The sequence below is a fragment of the Triturus cristatus genome, chromosome 7, assembly GCF_964204655.1.
Source record: "Triturus cristatus chromosome 7, aTriCri1.1, whole genome shotgun sequence".
Taxonomy (NCBI): domain Eukaryota; kingdom Metazoa; phylum Chordata; class Amphibia; order Caudata; family Salamandridae; genus Triturus; species Triturus cristatus.
This window is the reverse complement of record NC_140590.1, coordinates 1,361,617,820-1,361,633,531: the sequence shown is the minus strand read 5'-3', so window position 1 is coordinate 1,361,633,531 and position 15,712 is coordinate 1,361,617,820. Positions and strand designations below refer to the sequence as shown.

Sequence of the window (15,712 nt, the reverse complement as noted above, 5' to 3'; positions counted from 1 at the left end):
TAACTCCTTCAGTATCATCTGTCACCTGACCCGGTGCCTGGGTGCAGTGGTGTAACATTAGCCACAGCAGCCCCTGTGGTCCTGAGGGCCACCGGCACTGTGCACAGGCATTGGGCCTCTGCCCTGAAAGCTCCTGACTGGGTCCGGAGCGTGGGGGGCCCCCCTCCGTGTGCTTTGCAGGGGAGCCCTCTCAAGTTTTGTTACACCACTGCCTGGATGCCATAATTTGACTGCCCATCACCAGCCAAGCTGTAGCACCTCTTACAGCCCGCTGTCCTCTTTTCTCTTCTGGCCTGACATTTGTTCCAGTGCCTCTTTCCCTCCATCCCTGATCCTTATCCAGGGAACAGTAGGGTGGGATCGCCACCACTGGCTCCACAGTATATAAACACCAAGCAGGCCTCCTGGCAGTGAACGGGTAAGTGAGAATAGAGCCCGATGCTTAACCTGTACTGGAAAGGACATTGAAGTTGAAATCCACATGAGCTCCTGTAGTTCAAGCCATTCACCGCTGCCCCTTCAGTGGTAGATAGGCTGACCAGGACATGTTATGTCTAGGGGAAAATGTCCAGGGTTTAGTGAGGAGCTCTGTAAAGTTACAGCCATCTTGACCCCCAGCCACCCCATCCCCGTTATTGAAAGTTTTAAATTAATTGTTGTCAAGTCTACCTATAATGACCATTCTTAGTCCTGTCCAGTTAATTCCACTGGCATTAACTTAATTAACTTGCTTTCATTTGCGCCAATACTGTGGTAATTACAAGTCTTGTGCTTCATGACATTCATTATCACCAGTCTGAAACAAGTCATTGGTTGCGCTGTCTGCTGGAACGGATAAGCCTAAAGAGGGTGAAAACTGGAAGAATGCAATTGTTTTAAGAGTTTCATTGGGGAAACATAGCATCTTCTGGCATTGAGATGGACATAGGTTGAGGATGAGGTATATATTTAGGTTCCTCAAAAGTAAATGAATTAGAGTTCATTGGCCCACTGTTAAAGCATGGTTGTGATGAGTACCTAGGCTGCAAATGTATTTTGGTTTATGCTTTGCTCTGGTGCAGCTGCTTTCATAGTAAGTAAGTAGAAATTTTGTAGAGCATGCGATTGCCGAGGCGACTTGCCGCTAGTGGTTTCTTGAAACAAAACTGAGTACAAGTTGCACTTGATTAACAAGCAATGTTGCTCTTAAACAGCCATGTCTTCAAAGGCTTTCTGAAGGAAGAATTGTTCAATTCGGAGCTCCATTCCAATGACCTCAAATTCCAAAGTTTGCAAGTTACAAAATAGAAACTTCTCCCACCCCAGTTTACTTTTTTTATTTTCCAAACAGAGGACAGTCTTGCTGAACTAGATCTAAGAGTTCGAGTAGGTATATGCCAGACAAAGGTCTCTTGGAAGTACGCAGGCCCCCTTCTGTGCACTGCTTTATGCGCTATACACAAAGCTTTGAATTTAATTTTTTCACTTACAGGAAGCCAGTGAATATTCCTAATGCTCTTTGAAACAGAAGCACATTTGTGTATTCCTAATAGCAGGCGAGCAGTAGCATTTTGGAGGCATTGAAGTTTCCAAAGCAAACTTTTTGAGTGACTTGGTACAATGCATTACAATAATCTAATTTCGATAGTACCAGAGCCGCCACCACTGTTTTTTGTAATTCTAATGGAATAAACAGAAATATTTATCTCAAAACTCTGAGGCGATGAAAACAAGCGGAGTTGATCTGGTCGATTTGGGCTGAAAAATTCAGCTGATTATCAAATAGCACTCCCAGATTTTTTGCATTCAACACTGGGCAGGGAAGCTGCCGAAGATTTGTCGGCCACCACACCGTATTCCAAAAGGATTTATTTGCACTGAACAGAACTACTTCTGTCTTTTCTGAATTCAACTTTAAACAGTTATCCTGTATCCAGGTCACTATCTTGACCCGGCAGTTTTGAAAGGTGCTAGCAGCTTCATCAACATCAGATGATATCGGTAACACAATTTGTGTATTGTCTACATAGGCTACTGCCATCAACCCAAATGATCGAATGAGTTTCAATAGAGGGATAGCGTATATTTTGAACAATGTGGGTGACAGAGACGATCATTGTAATGTAATGTAAAGTGCACTTGTATAGTGCGGCTGTCACCCCAAGGGTATCCTGGCGCTTAGATTATCAATCAGCGGATATCAGAACTGAGATAGGCGAAAGTCTAGTCTCTGGGGAACAGTCTGGTTTTCAGTTCCTTCCTGAAGCGTGACAAGGTGTTCAATTGTCTAAGCTCCGGAGATAGTGCATTCCAAAGTCTGGAAGCTGTAAAACTGAAAGATCGGCCCCCACTTCCGAGCTTTATTAACATGGGGAACACAGACCAGATTAGCAGAAGAAGAGCGCAGGGATCTAACAGGAGAGTACCATACAAACTTCCTTTGTAGTACTTTAGGCCCAATGTTGTGTAATGCCCTGTAGACAACACAAAGTGTCTTAAATTGAACTCTTTGCACAATGGGCAGCCAATGTAGGTCCTTTAGGGCCAAAGAGGCAGAGGCTCCATATGGTCGATTTAATGCCAACTTAGCTGCCATAGTCTGTACTCTTTGTAATTTATTTGTCAAAGAGGCTGGGGCACCCAAAAGGAGTGCATTACAGTAATATATTCTGCTTAGAACAATACTCCATACCACTTGAGGTCTAACCAGAGTGGGTAAAAACAGGAGTATCTTCCTGAGAGCTCGAAGCAGAGATAGACAAATATTCACTGTTTTATCCACCTGAGAATCCAGTTGTAAATTGCTATCCAGCAACACTCCTAAATTACGCACTGTATTAGCGGGCACTAAGGAATTATTAGCCAAATCTGGCCAGAAATCTGCTGGGAGAGGACGCTGAATTTTACCTGCGGTACAGCACAGAACTTCAGTTTTTCCCCCATTAAATTGTAGAGAATTCTCTTTCAGACATTGTGCCGTTCTGTGCAAACAATTGTGGAATTTTTCCAGAGACACTGCATTGTTGCCTTCAACCGCGAAGACAAGCTGAGTATCATCCGCATAATTAACGACATCAATGCCGAATGATTTTATTAAAACAATGAGAGGGCGATGGTATAGATTAAACAAAATTGGGCTGATGGCCGAGCCCTGTGGGACCCCCTGTTTAACATCTCTGTTCTAGGAGATGAATGGTGACACAGTCACTGCCTGCTGCCTATTAGAGAGATAAGAGGCAGCCAGTCTCGTGCCCTGCCTACAACGGGCAATTCCTCCAATCTCTTAATCAGGATCCAATGGTTAACCGTGTCGAACGCGGCCAACATGTCAAGCAGCACTAAAAAGCCTGCTTGACCACTGGCGGCCCGCATTCTCAGATTATCCAAGACTGCTACTAGGGCAGTCTCGGTCCCGTGTGCAGGACGAAACCCAAATTGGACTTCGTCCAGCAGCTCATTGTCCTCAACGTATTTTGAAAGAGATTTAGTCACTACCCTCTCCAGAATCTTAATTGGATAGGGCAGCAAGGAGATGGGTCTGTAATTAGAGGGACACTGGGGATCCAGGGTAGCCTTTTTTAGCAGTGGAGAGACAACTGCCCTTTTCCAGCAGTTCGGGACTGTCGCGTTAGTTAGAGATTGACAGCAAATATGGTATAAATGCAGAAAGAGTTCACCACCAAACAATTTCCAAAACTTGTGTAGAAGTGGGTCCATGGGGGAGCCTGAGGAAATGCCAGCAGCAATTGCATTAAATTCCTCTTGTGTGGGATTCTGGAAATGATCCAGAGCTGTCATGTGTTCCTGTCAATTATGCCACACTTTATTAAAATAGAGTCGCCAGTATGCTTGTGTGCCTCATCATCCACAGAGGATTTGAGTCCGATTGAAATTTTATTAATTTTTTCTTCAAAGAGAATTGCCAAATCATCACATAGTTCTTGTGATGCCGGGATTTTAGATTTAGCACAGTCTGGGTTGGACAGGCTTCTTAATAAGCTAAATAAAGTTTGAGTCTTATTAGCTGAGTGTAGGATAATCTCCTCTAGATATTTAGCCTTGGTTTTGCCTATCGACTCTTAATAAATATAGAGCAAGTCTTTTAGAGCCGCTTTGTCTATCTCTAAATAATTTCTCCTCCATTTCCTTTCTGCTTGTTTACAGCTAGTCTTCATCCGCCTCAGCTCTTCATTGTACCATGGAGCAGAAGGCTTTTTGCGACTTTTGGCTTTCCTCAAAGGTGCTAGCTGATCTAGCGAGTTGGTAATTTGATGGCATAGATTCAGGTAATTCACTTCCACTGAATCATGCATGACATAACTGTCATCAACAAGCCGGGGGAGGTCCATTGATTTTGATATTTTAGACCACTCTCTACTAGTTCGAGTAGCAGACCTATAGACATCTTGTTGTTGGCAGTTAACTACTTTCAAGGAAAAGAGGACCAAACAATGGTCTGTCCAACATTGTGGAAGTATTTCCTTTACAATTGTAACATTTTCATCAGCAAAAACAAGATCAAGCACATGGCCTTTCTGATGAGTAGGGTGTAGTACCAGCTGTTGAAGATTAACATTTGTTGTATAACAACATTCTTACTGGCCTGACAAAGCTCTTTAAAAGCTGTATCAAGAGTACCATTCTCCCAGAGATTAAAATCTCTGAGGCTCAATAGCTTGGAATGAGAGTGCGATAAATTATATATCGCATCAATCAGTTCTTGATAAACCTGAACAGCTCCACCTGGTGGTCTATAGCAAAGTAGGCCTGTACATAAAACACCACTAGTGTCTTTAAGTGAGAACCTCAATGATTCAACCCCCGGGATGTCCTCTATACAGAGTGGAGTGATATTTCAGATGTCTTTATACATAAATCCTACTCCTCCCCCTCTCCCATCCCGCCTGGGTTTATGGCAGATTTTATAACCTGGAGGACAGGCTAAGCCAAGCTCAACTTCTCGGTCTACTCGTGTCCAAGTTTCTGTAAGAAACAGGACATCGAGGTTATAATCATCCAATAATATAAAAATCTCCATAATAATGTTTAGCCAAGGATCTGGCATTAATCAATCCACAGTTAAGAGTCCCTGATGTTACTTTCTTAAGGAGGTTCTTACCAGTTTCAGTGCCACTTTCATTAATCATGGTCCTATCACTCCGAGTATCAAGCCGAATAAGCTCGTCTCTGGAATAGACCAGACGAGGGGCAATGGAGGCAGCATGGCTGGTGCTGTGTGCGTCCAGGGTGCGAACGGGCGCAGACGGGCTTGCCTTATGGCGCGCCCGCTGCGCGCTTGCACCGCCTCCATTTAATAGGGAAGTGCAAATCAGCAACTAGAACGCTACTCAAGATGGCGGTACTCCGGTGACTTGCTCTCACAGACGAGTACACCAGCACATCAAGGGAGCGTGGAGAAAAAGTGACTATGTGCAGTAGGAAGAAATAAGTGGTGCCAATGATTAAAAATATTTTTTGTTAAAAAAAAATAGTCTTATAAACACACAATGCCCAGCTAGTAAAAAGTAAACAACATCAATTTCAAGGTCGCGTTTCATCTATCGCAATGAGCGCGCTGCGGGTAATCTTGTGGTACTCCACAAGGTAGAGAAAAAGGATCAGATGCAAATTCTCCACAGGATACGCTTTCTTTTCTTAGACAAAAATGATCGTAGGATAGTAAGGGCTGCTCTTCTAATCCCGATTTTCTCCAATCGTCTGACAAGCGCAGGATGGTTCACCGTATCAAATGCGGCTGAGAGGTCAAGAAGTATCATTGCAGCCCTATCTCCCGGATCCTCAAATTTATTGTTCTCCTTTGTGGCGATGTTGAATCATAGAATCTGATAGAGATTTTATCTGCACCATCAAGAAGAACTCCTGGGACTTCTGACGTAAAGACGTTAGCCTTCGAAAAATCCCTTCTTGACAGTAAGCAACACCTTGCTTTAAACTAAAGGTATTTTGATGTTGTCGATGCCTCGGCATATTAATCTCTAATGGATAAAAGGCACAATCCATCTTCACGTAAGTTTAGGCACAGGATGTTTATACCTGTCATGCTTTGAAGTTGGCTGTTCATACGGGCAAATTAAAACTGTAATTACTATGATGGCCATTTTTAATAAAGCTCCCGCACCAGCTCCCAGATTCCTTCCTGAGGTTCTTCTAAAAGCTTCTGATTCCTGCAGAAGGATTTTGCAGGAGAATTGCATGTTGATGGGACAACTGGTACTAGCACTGTCTTCTGCAAACCCTTGAACCAAGGCAGCAGTGGCCAAGATGATTCTCTTGTGCATCAGTCATTCAGCCACGATAACTAATGCAAGGCAAATAACATGCTTAAACTGTGAAAGTAACTGGTGGGAGTGGTGCAACCATCGCCTGATGTCGCGGATGCCTCACAGTCTCCCTCTGGTTTTGAGGAATCTTTTGTAGATGGTTGTGTGCTCAGCTTATCCAAAGTCAACCCTGGTCGTCTTCTCGATGTGCAGTTTCCTGTGGTGTTTAGAGATGGGAAATCTGACACGGAGAAAACAGTAGTAAATGTGAATTTGGAAAAAGCCTTGTTGCTGAGTGACGGCTGTGCAGGGTGCTGCTGGACCAGATCGTGGTGAGATGAGAGCAGAAGAGGGATATACATTTTTTTTCACACTTGGCGAATCAGATGCTCCAGAGAAGAGGAGTGCAAAGACTGCTGTTGCTGATTTGTTTGAAATCAAGGAGATAATGTCTGCACTTCAACCTACTGGGTACAACACAGGAGGAGGCAGAGAAAAGTATTACTGTGCTGGAAGAGCGAATCAGGAAAATGGAGCAGAATATGGCTTTGTAGTTACTTGTTGAAGACTGTGGTGTGGTCCATGCAGCAGTGCAAACTAAGGAAGTGAGGTCTTATAAGCACAGAATCACAGGCGCAATGCTGCAGTTGGAAAACCATATAGTCTTGGACAATGTGAGAAGGGTAGCAAATAAACGCATGCTGGGGAGAACATTACTGAGGTAGTTTACAATATTTTATTGTTCATTTGCCAGTCTAATTTTCCCGACTCCACAATTGCACAGAAAATGTATGCGCTTCAGAGTGGATCTTCAACCGTAAATGATTTTCAGTTTGTACCAGGAGCATATACAGTAATACACACTCAAATTTGTTTGCAAGTAATGATTTTTTTCTTGGTGCATCCTCCTCAAGAGCAGATATAACATCCCTCAATATAGTAACTGTGGAACACGGTTCCTTTTTTAGAAAGCACAATTTTATTTTTAATTTGGACTCTTATTATCCAGGTCTGTACATTGTGATTCGGAATTGGAAATAAAGGCTAGAGTAATCAACCGGTATTGTTATTCATGCAGCCCATGCTTAAAAAGGCAAACTACTTTTAAGGTGTAACTGCAGCTGTCGGACCAGAGGCTCAGATTATGCTTATCTCTTCCTGTATTTTCCGCTCAGTTGCCAAAACAACACATCAGATACACAAGACTACATATCCCAGGAATCTTTGTACTGAAAGAAAAAACAACCATAGAGGCAGTCCCATATAAACAACAGCAAGGAAACAGCACTTAATCTTTCTTCGCTGCTCAGCAGCCAGTTAAGTGCCTATCCTTGCTATTGTTGATTTCTGTCCTTGTGCGATAACATTTTGCCTACCTTTCCAGTTGCGGTGTTGACATTGTGGGTCACACGTTGATTGGCGCACTTCGGGGGGGTTTCCATACTTCCGCACAGCTCCGATAGTCAGAGCCTGACTGCCAGTCGCGAGCGATCTCCTACACTGTTTCCAGGCTGCAGGGAGCTCGCTCGGTGCATCCCTGCCCCTATAGGGGGTGGGACACTTGTGCACAACCCTAAGGAAGGAGGGGGTGTTCCCTCTCACATTCCTCAGCAGCGCGTAGGCCAGATCTCATCAGATGCGCACTTCCTTGTAAAGGGCATCCCTGATGCAACGTTGCTGCTTTGCTTCATGAACGTTAGGGCTTCAATTTCAGTTCACGCTGGCTCCAGGCTGCGATTAGACAGCGGACCACTTGTTGGTTCTATAGTAGTATAATGACTCTCGCATTGCGAGACTGCACAAGCCTTGGTATCAAACGAGCCTTGGCTCATTCAAGTGCCAAATTTTTCTTTTCACTGTCTGGCGCTCAATTGCCCATATCTTCTCACAGCCTGAATAAGGCAGGTGAGTTTACTGACTGGGAGTCCGAGGAGGAGCATTCCATGCTTCCTATTCACGTAGAGCTGGTGGATGCGATTGACGCATCCCTGGAGAGGGCAGTCTTCTCAACTCTTGAACCCTTGAGCCGGCGGATTGTAGAGCTCACAGTCAGGAGAACCGTGGTACCCTCATCAGAGGAAGGCTGGGAGGGAGCCCTCTTCTGGTGCAAAAACCCTCCATGGGTAAAGGCAAGAACAATGCACGTGGCAGCGCCCCTAAGACCGCTATCTCTCTGGATGCCTTTGAGAGGCTGCTTCAGGCCTTCTTAAGCAGTGACTGGATGATGATTCTCAGGAGGATTCCCGGCCAGGCAATACCCCCAAAGACGATTCCTGCCCCCAGAATGAGGCAGAGGGTAATACCAGGGATGACACGGACCCAGATGGGGACTCGGATAATGACTCGGGCCCAAATAGACTCTGGCGCCCCGAAGGGTGCCAAGAAGCCCCAGCTGGATGCACCTCAGTCCGCGACGCCCCAGATATATCAGGCATGCTTAACCCTGAGGACATTTATCACCCCTGTACCGCGGATTGGATACCGGCGCCCGCCGTGGCGTCTTGCATGACCAGCCACATTAGGAAGCTTATGGACCAAGAGGTCCGTGGCCGCCTAAAGGCAGGATGCCCCCCGCCCCTCCCTGGTGGATAAAGTGACTAGACCCCAGAGATTGACACCAGAGTGGCAACGTTCATCACTAAATTTATAAAAGACCCCAAGAAGAGTTTAGACCGCTCCTGGCGGTCATGCCAAAATAAGGTATTGGATGTCCTGGGGCCCCTCACCAAACTCCTGGCCATATGATCGACCCGGGATTCTATCGGGTTGGGCGCAAAGAGCCCTCTGCTTTCTTGGGAATGTAAATTGTGCATTACCAACTTATCATGGATGCTCCTGGTTGATTCAAATTGCGCCCAGACTCTTGGAGCTGCCCACCATGGAAGGTGGCCCAGTGGCACACGGGGGCCTCTTCGGAGAGCCGTATATAAAAGAACTGTTCCGGTTTGTTAACACCTTCTCCTCCCTGGATAAAGCCCAGCAGTCTATTAAAAAGGTGTCCAGCCAACACATTTTTTGGGGGTCAGGAAGAGGTAGGGGGCGCTCTTCCGGACGGTAATTCAATTCCAATCCCCACAGGTTCCAGGCAAAGCGTTCAATGCAGTGGCAGGACCAGAAGAAGTTCGGAGTGTTCTATCCCTCCAGAGGCTGCAGCAAGGGACGTGGCGGAAGGGGCAACTTCTGCAGAGCCATCAACACACAAGGTGGATCCACTGGTAAGGAATACCTACCTGACAGTACAGATTTCGCCCCCCCTCCCCCATTCATACGTTTCCTCCAATTTCAGTTGGGCGGGTACAGTTACGAGTTCACCTGTTTACCGTTCGATCTCTCCTCAGCACCGTGGTACTTCACCAAACTCTTGAGGCCAGTCATGGAATGGCTCAGAGCACGGGGCGTACACCTCACAGTGTTGCTAGACGAAATCGTTCTGATGCATCAGGAGAAGGAGATTTTACTTTCTCAACTCCAGATTACGGAAACTCTGTTGTAGGATCTAGGTTTTTTCTTGAACGATCTGAAATCGGAATACATACCGGCACAACGCATGACGTTCCTGGGGTTCGAGGTGGATGCCGTACAGCAATGGCTTTGATTACCCCAACAGAAGATACGCTTGATTCGAAGGGAACTGCGCTGTACTTTAGAGAAGGAAACCTTTTCCCTACAACACTTGGCTCGGATTGTCGGCTTTCTGTCATCCTCGATTCAGGCGATCTTTCCAGGTCCCCTGCATTACCGAGCTCTTCAGCGCCTGAAGACGCAACATCTATACCAGGATCTGACGCACATGCGACAGATCATCTTTTCACCGGAGGCTCGCTCAGAGCTTCTTTAGTGACTAGAACACATGCCAGCCTGGAACGGGAGAGTCATTTTCGGCTCGGAGCCGGAACTTGTAATCGAGTCGCGTGCCAGTCGACTCGGTTGGGGCACCCGTTGCAGGGACTTCACCGCGGGCGGTCATTGGTCGGAGCACAAGGAGTCTCTCCACATCAATTGTTTGGAAAGCCTGGGTGGATCCTGCATGATTCGGAGCCTGGCGTCCAACAAAGTGTCCTGCGCCATCTTGTTGAAGATGGCAGTATCTTGGCAGTGAGATATATCAATCGCTTGTGGGGGCACGAGGTCCAAAATATTAGCAGACTTGGCCAAGGATTTATGGAATTATTGCCTGAGTCCCAACCTGTTTGTCACAACAGAATTTTAACCAGGGACTCTCAATCAGACGGCAGTCTGGCACTCTAGACACCTGCAGGATTTCAGTGCCTGGAAATTGGATCCCTCGGTTTTTCAGAGTCTAATGGCGCATTGGGGTCCATGCCAAGTGGATCTCTTTGTGTCGCGCCTCAATTATCAGATTCCCTGATTCTTCAGCTGGCGGCCGGATCCGCTTGCTGAGCGATGGACACATTCCTGCAGGACTGGATCCTGTTTCGGGGGTATGTGTTTTCCCCATTCTCCACAATACCCAGTCTCACGGCATTGATCATGCGTTAGAAAGGGGCAGTGATCTTGTGACGCCGCGTTGGAAATCTCAAGTTTGGTTTCCAGTTTTTCTGGAACTTTCTACAGATTTTCCAATCTGACTACCCCGGACTCCTCGTTTCTTGACAAACTCGAGCTGCAACTTGCACCCTCTGCTTCGAGAGGAGACACTCACACTCATGGCTTGGAAGATTAGAGGGGACGTTTGGAAATCCCAGGCCTTTCGGCTGGGGCTTCCTCCTTTATCTGGAAGGCATGGGCAGACTCTATATTCAAACGATACAGATCTGCATGACGAATGTGGTCATGTTAGTGTTTGCGACAGGGTTTCGATCCCGTGGGGTCAGATATAGTACACATATTTAATTACTTGTCGGAGTTGGCTCACAAGGGCCTGGCATAACGGTCAATTGACACCAGTAGGTCTGCAATTGTGGCGGGCATGTCCCCATTCATGAGGTTCCGGTAGGAGAACATCCACTATGATGTAGATTGCCGAGGGGTATCCATCTGTCTTTTCCCCCTCGTTCGAAGTATTCTTCTCTGTGGGATGTTAACGTAGTGCTCATGGAACTGCGGTCTTGGCAGGATAACCCTTACCTTTCATGGAAGGAACTCACAGGCAAACTAGCAATGCTTCTTTGTCTGATCTCATGTAAACGGGTGTCAGATGTACGAGCGATGGAAATCTCTTCATGTATCTTTGCCCAGGAAGGGGTGTCATTTACAATTGCCGAGCAGTGTTATTTGTACTCTCCCAGGATGTACACAAATATATACGTTGGATAAGTACACCTGTTTCAGAGAGTTATTTGTTATTCCTGTCCAGGATTTACCAAGGATACAAAGATGAGAGACTGGGTTTTGCAATGTATAATCAGAGTATCTCATTAAAAGGTAATGTTGTCTTGTAAGAATTGTGGATTGACATCTTAATTTAGGTTTGTTATATCTGATGCTGGATACCCTTTGTTCTTTAAAGGGTCGTTTCAGAAGCAAGATTATTGAAAGGAAAGTGGGTTATTACCTGAAGAAAGAGGAAGGACTGTTTCCTTGCTGTTGTTTATATGGGTCTGCCACTATGGTTGTTTTTTCTTTCAGTAAAAAGACTCATGGGATATGTAGTCTTGTGTATCTAATGTGTTGTTAAGGCTGCTGAGCGGAAAATAAAGGAAGAGATGAGCATAATCCTCGCCTCCGCATCCTTATTAGAGTAAAAACTTTCCTTCAAGTTAGCTAGTACATTTTATATTCATCTAAAATGCAAAGAACATCCGGTCCTGTGTAACTGGTTTCTGGACCTGGGAAGCAAAAGTTTCCTTGTGAAGCCCCACCAGACACATGGTAATCCATGAAGGGAAAACGTTTGTATTTACTTGCCCTGAAGCAGTTAAGACCTATTTAGGGGGGTAAATAGACTGCACCTACTTTACGATCCTCTAATTCCTTTCTTGTAGGCATAGTTTTTTTGTTTGTAATCTGAATGCTGCTTGATTTCTCCCCAAACATTTGTGACATGTTTTTGGATGCTAAGTATGATGGATGTCTGAGAATTATGAACAATGGTTGATGAATCTATTTTTCGGCTTCCCTGTCTGCTTCCACTCTTGTTTCTCGTCTCATCCCTTCTTCCTCTATTCCATGATATTCCCATTGTGTTTTGGAAGATAGTTTTGCTTTAGGCCTATGGTGATCTCTTAAAGATTAAAAACAGTAGTGATGACCATATTTGTTTTCCAGGTTTTTTTTTACACAGAGTTATATAGCGCGAACTTGACCCAAATCGGGTATCAGAGCGCTTTACATAGCACCAGTTGCATTACATGAGGACAAATTCATTTTTGTTAGGCAGAGGGAGATTAAGGGATTTGCCCAGAATCACAAGATGTTCAGCTGTCATTGCCGAGACTCGAACCCAGTTCCCCAGATTCGAGGGCGGCAGCCCTGGCCGTTAGGCCAACTCCTCTCCCTTTGTGCGCAATCGATATCAACTCTGTGATGGATATTGTATATTGAGCTTAGGTCCCCTCAGACCTAGGCTTTGGTGTTCTCTTTTAATAAAGAAGTTTATTTAAAATGTAAGCACTAAATGCACACTTCTCAAGACTAAAAAAATAATGTACCTGCTGGATGCTTGAAGTGTGTAAACTGAAGCCATTGGAACATACAAAAAGAATAAAAGATCGTAGCACTTGCCATAAGTTACCGATTACATTAAACATGCAGCTCACATATATTTACCATGGTTAAATATTAATTGAAATCTGTTTCATTATTGATTTTTAGGCCATGTGATAATCTTTTATATGTATTTCTTGTATTAGGAAATGGATAGAAAAGACAACCAAAAACCGAAGATAGAAAGTAATCATCTATCAGACCTAAAAGAAGACAACACCAATATTTCTGACAGTTCTTCCTCACTTAAAAATCAAGAGAACATGGAGGAACCAGACCTACCTCAATTTCAGATGGGACAATCACAAGTGGATGATATGCGCTACATGGTTGCATGCACTAACTGGTACTAGTGTTAGTTAAAAGACTTGTGTCGAATTAAAATCTTTGGTGATTCTGTTTGCAGCATTTTACTTCGGATGTTCAGTTATTTGACCTTGCTCTGACATATTATTGTGTATTGTATGTTGTTAATGGATTTTATTACAACTCTCTTACTTGCATATTTTTAAATTTGATTTTTTGCTGTGCTTTTATGGATACGATGTTATCCGGATAAAGTGTCTTTGAACCTTGGACCTTGCTCTGACATGGAGGTACATTGCCAATCTAAAAGTAAGACAAGAAGAGGCTTTGAAAATGTTTCCATGTTGTTAATAATCGTAAGATACCTTCATTAGAAAAATTAAATAAACGCAGCGTTAAAAGCATGTTAAATTTCGTCCTGAAAGGCTGTTTCCCTTGATGGAAAGCCAGCTGTCAAGATCTTTGTGTATTGAAGATGGGATCCTGCTTGGTTTCACATTAACTGTGATCTCACTGAAACACTACCTTGCAAAGACAACAGCTGTCTCTTTAGTTTTCTGGGTGTCCATTGACATCTATACAAAGGCTGACAACATTTGACGAAGCATGTTATTTGTCCTCTAATGTTGTCTGTTTTACTTAAAGTGTTCTCGCGTTTGTGACCTAATCTATTTATGGCAGTAAACTATTTGAATATTCTGCACAAGGTACAATCTTTAGATTTGGACATCTGATCACTGTGCACTAGAATTGAGTTGAATAATATGTTCTCCAGAGTTTCATGTAGTTTTCATCTGCAAATGCAGTTGGAGAGGTCAGAGAAGCAACAGGCTGTATGGGGTGTCTGTGGACCACTCTTCTTTCTGGTCTACCTGCACATGAGCCTAGTTTTACCTTGAGAGTTCCGCATCACCAGTCTTCTCACTGGTCTAACCTGCTATACCAATCAAGCCCACTGTATAGGTGCAGACCACATTACTCCTTCTTTGGACCAGCGCTACCCCATAATACAGTGTGTCAGAAGATAACCAACAGACCTCGTGCAAAATCAGCTTTATTAAGCAGTTCTGATCGCAGCAGAACCCTTGCAGTCGTACCTTTGTACGAGCTGTACTAGAGATAACTGATGCTGTTTTTCTCATGTGCAAGACAAATTCAAGGTTTTACATTAACAGCCCATGAGAAATGTAATTGAAATGAAACTCAACACCAGGGTTCAGTTGAAAATTCTGTTCAACGCAGTGATGGAGTTAAAATGATAATGCAGTACAAAATTACTGTACTTGAAGTCTTCGAGGAAAACACCGGTGCTTAACAATGGTTTGTACAAAATGGCTAAAAATAACCTGTAAATTATAGTCAAAATAATTAATTAGGAATCTAAATTATTTACTAAAGCCAACACAAGGTAAAAGAAAAATACTGTTTCATGCTAGTAATTGTGAGTCGCTATAGGAATGGAAGCATGAAACACAGAATTTTTCTTTTTGTCGAGAACTGTTCCATGATGTTGATGCTAATGAAGTGCTCAAAAGAATGGCACTATTTAATGTACAAATGGTAATAATAATCGTGCCTGGCTTGTGAAGAGGACTTTTTCTACAACATTGAACCATTTTCAAACATTTATTAAAGTTGATAAAGTAGTGCTGCGCCTTGGGCCTTTACAGTGTTAAGAACGTTAAACACAATCTTTTACATTGCGCAAGTTTCCGCAGAAAGCTTTAGTTACTGTGGTCCAAAGCATTTTAAACAGAACAAAAATATACTATTATGTCTTAATTTCGGCCATTGTCATTCCCTATTGCCAATCTTTACAGTCAAGTAAACAGATTATTTTTATTATACGTGCCATTTCAGTTGTCTCCTCTGGGGGGGGGGGGGGGGGGGGGGGGGGGGGGGGTAATCATCCAGCGCTTTCGAACATATATCGATAAAATAAACAGCATCACAGGGAACTGTACGTTTTATTGAACAGAAAAAATACATTAATTACGATCACATGTTTTAGAACTGATAAAATGACTTGTTAGGAGGACATGGATACATGTTGAATTTAACATCAACTTGTGTCGTCCTGTTATCTTAATACAAGTATCAAATGTATGTTTTTCCCTTTACAATTTACAATTGCAAATGTTTTTGTCACACAACCCCAGGGAAAAAGGTACCACATTTACACTTTACATTAAAATAAGTGTTAATTGTATCTGGTTAACTGTCCCTGGGACAGCCAATATAGACATCCGCTATGTTGTAACATGCAAAAGAGTCCAAATATTTAAGAGAATTAAACATCATCCTGTTTAGAAAGAATGCACAAAAGACAACATTTAATGGAATTTGATAACACGGTGATGCTGTCCACTGGTGATTTCCTTACTATGGTTAGGTTTTGGACAAAAAATAAAGTAAATGTGAATCCACTGTGTATTTTGTAAAATGAAAAATTTCATGCAGCAGTTATGCACATCATTTTA

At 43.7% G+C, this 15,712-nt stretch overlaps 1 long non-coding RNA gene across 1 annotated transcript in view; it reads left to right on the top strand.

Moving 5' to 3' along the window:
* Positions 1-13,331, top strand: part of LOC146812062 (uncharacterized) — an 80,491-nt gene extending 67,160 nt beyond the window's left edge. Inside the window, exon 2 of the long non-coding RNA XR_014965862.1 lies at positions 13,073-13,331. This is a non-coding gene — a long non-coding RNA (uncharacterized LOC146812062). The remainder of the gene's footprint in view (positions 1-13,072) is intronic.
* The last annotated feature ends 2,381 nt before the right edge of the window (positions 13,332-15,712 follow it).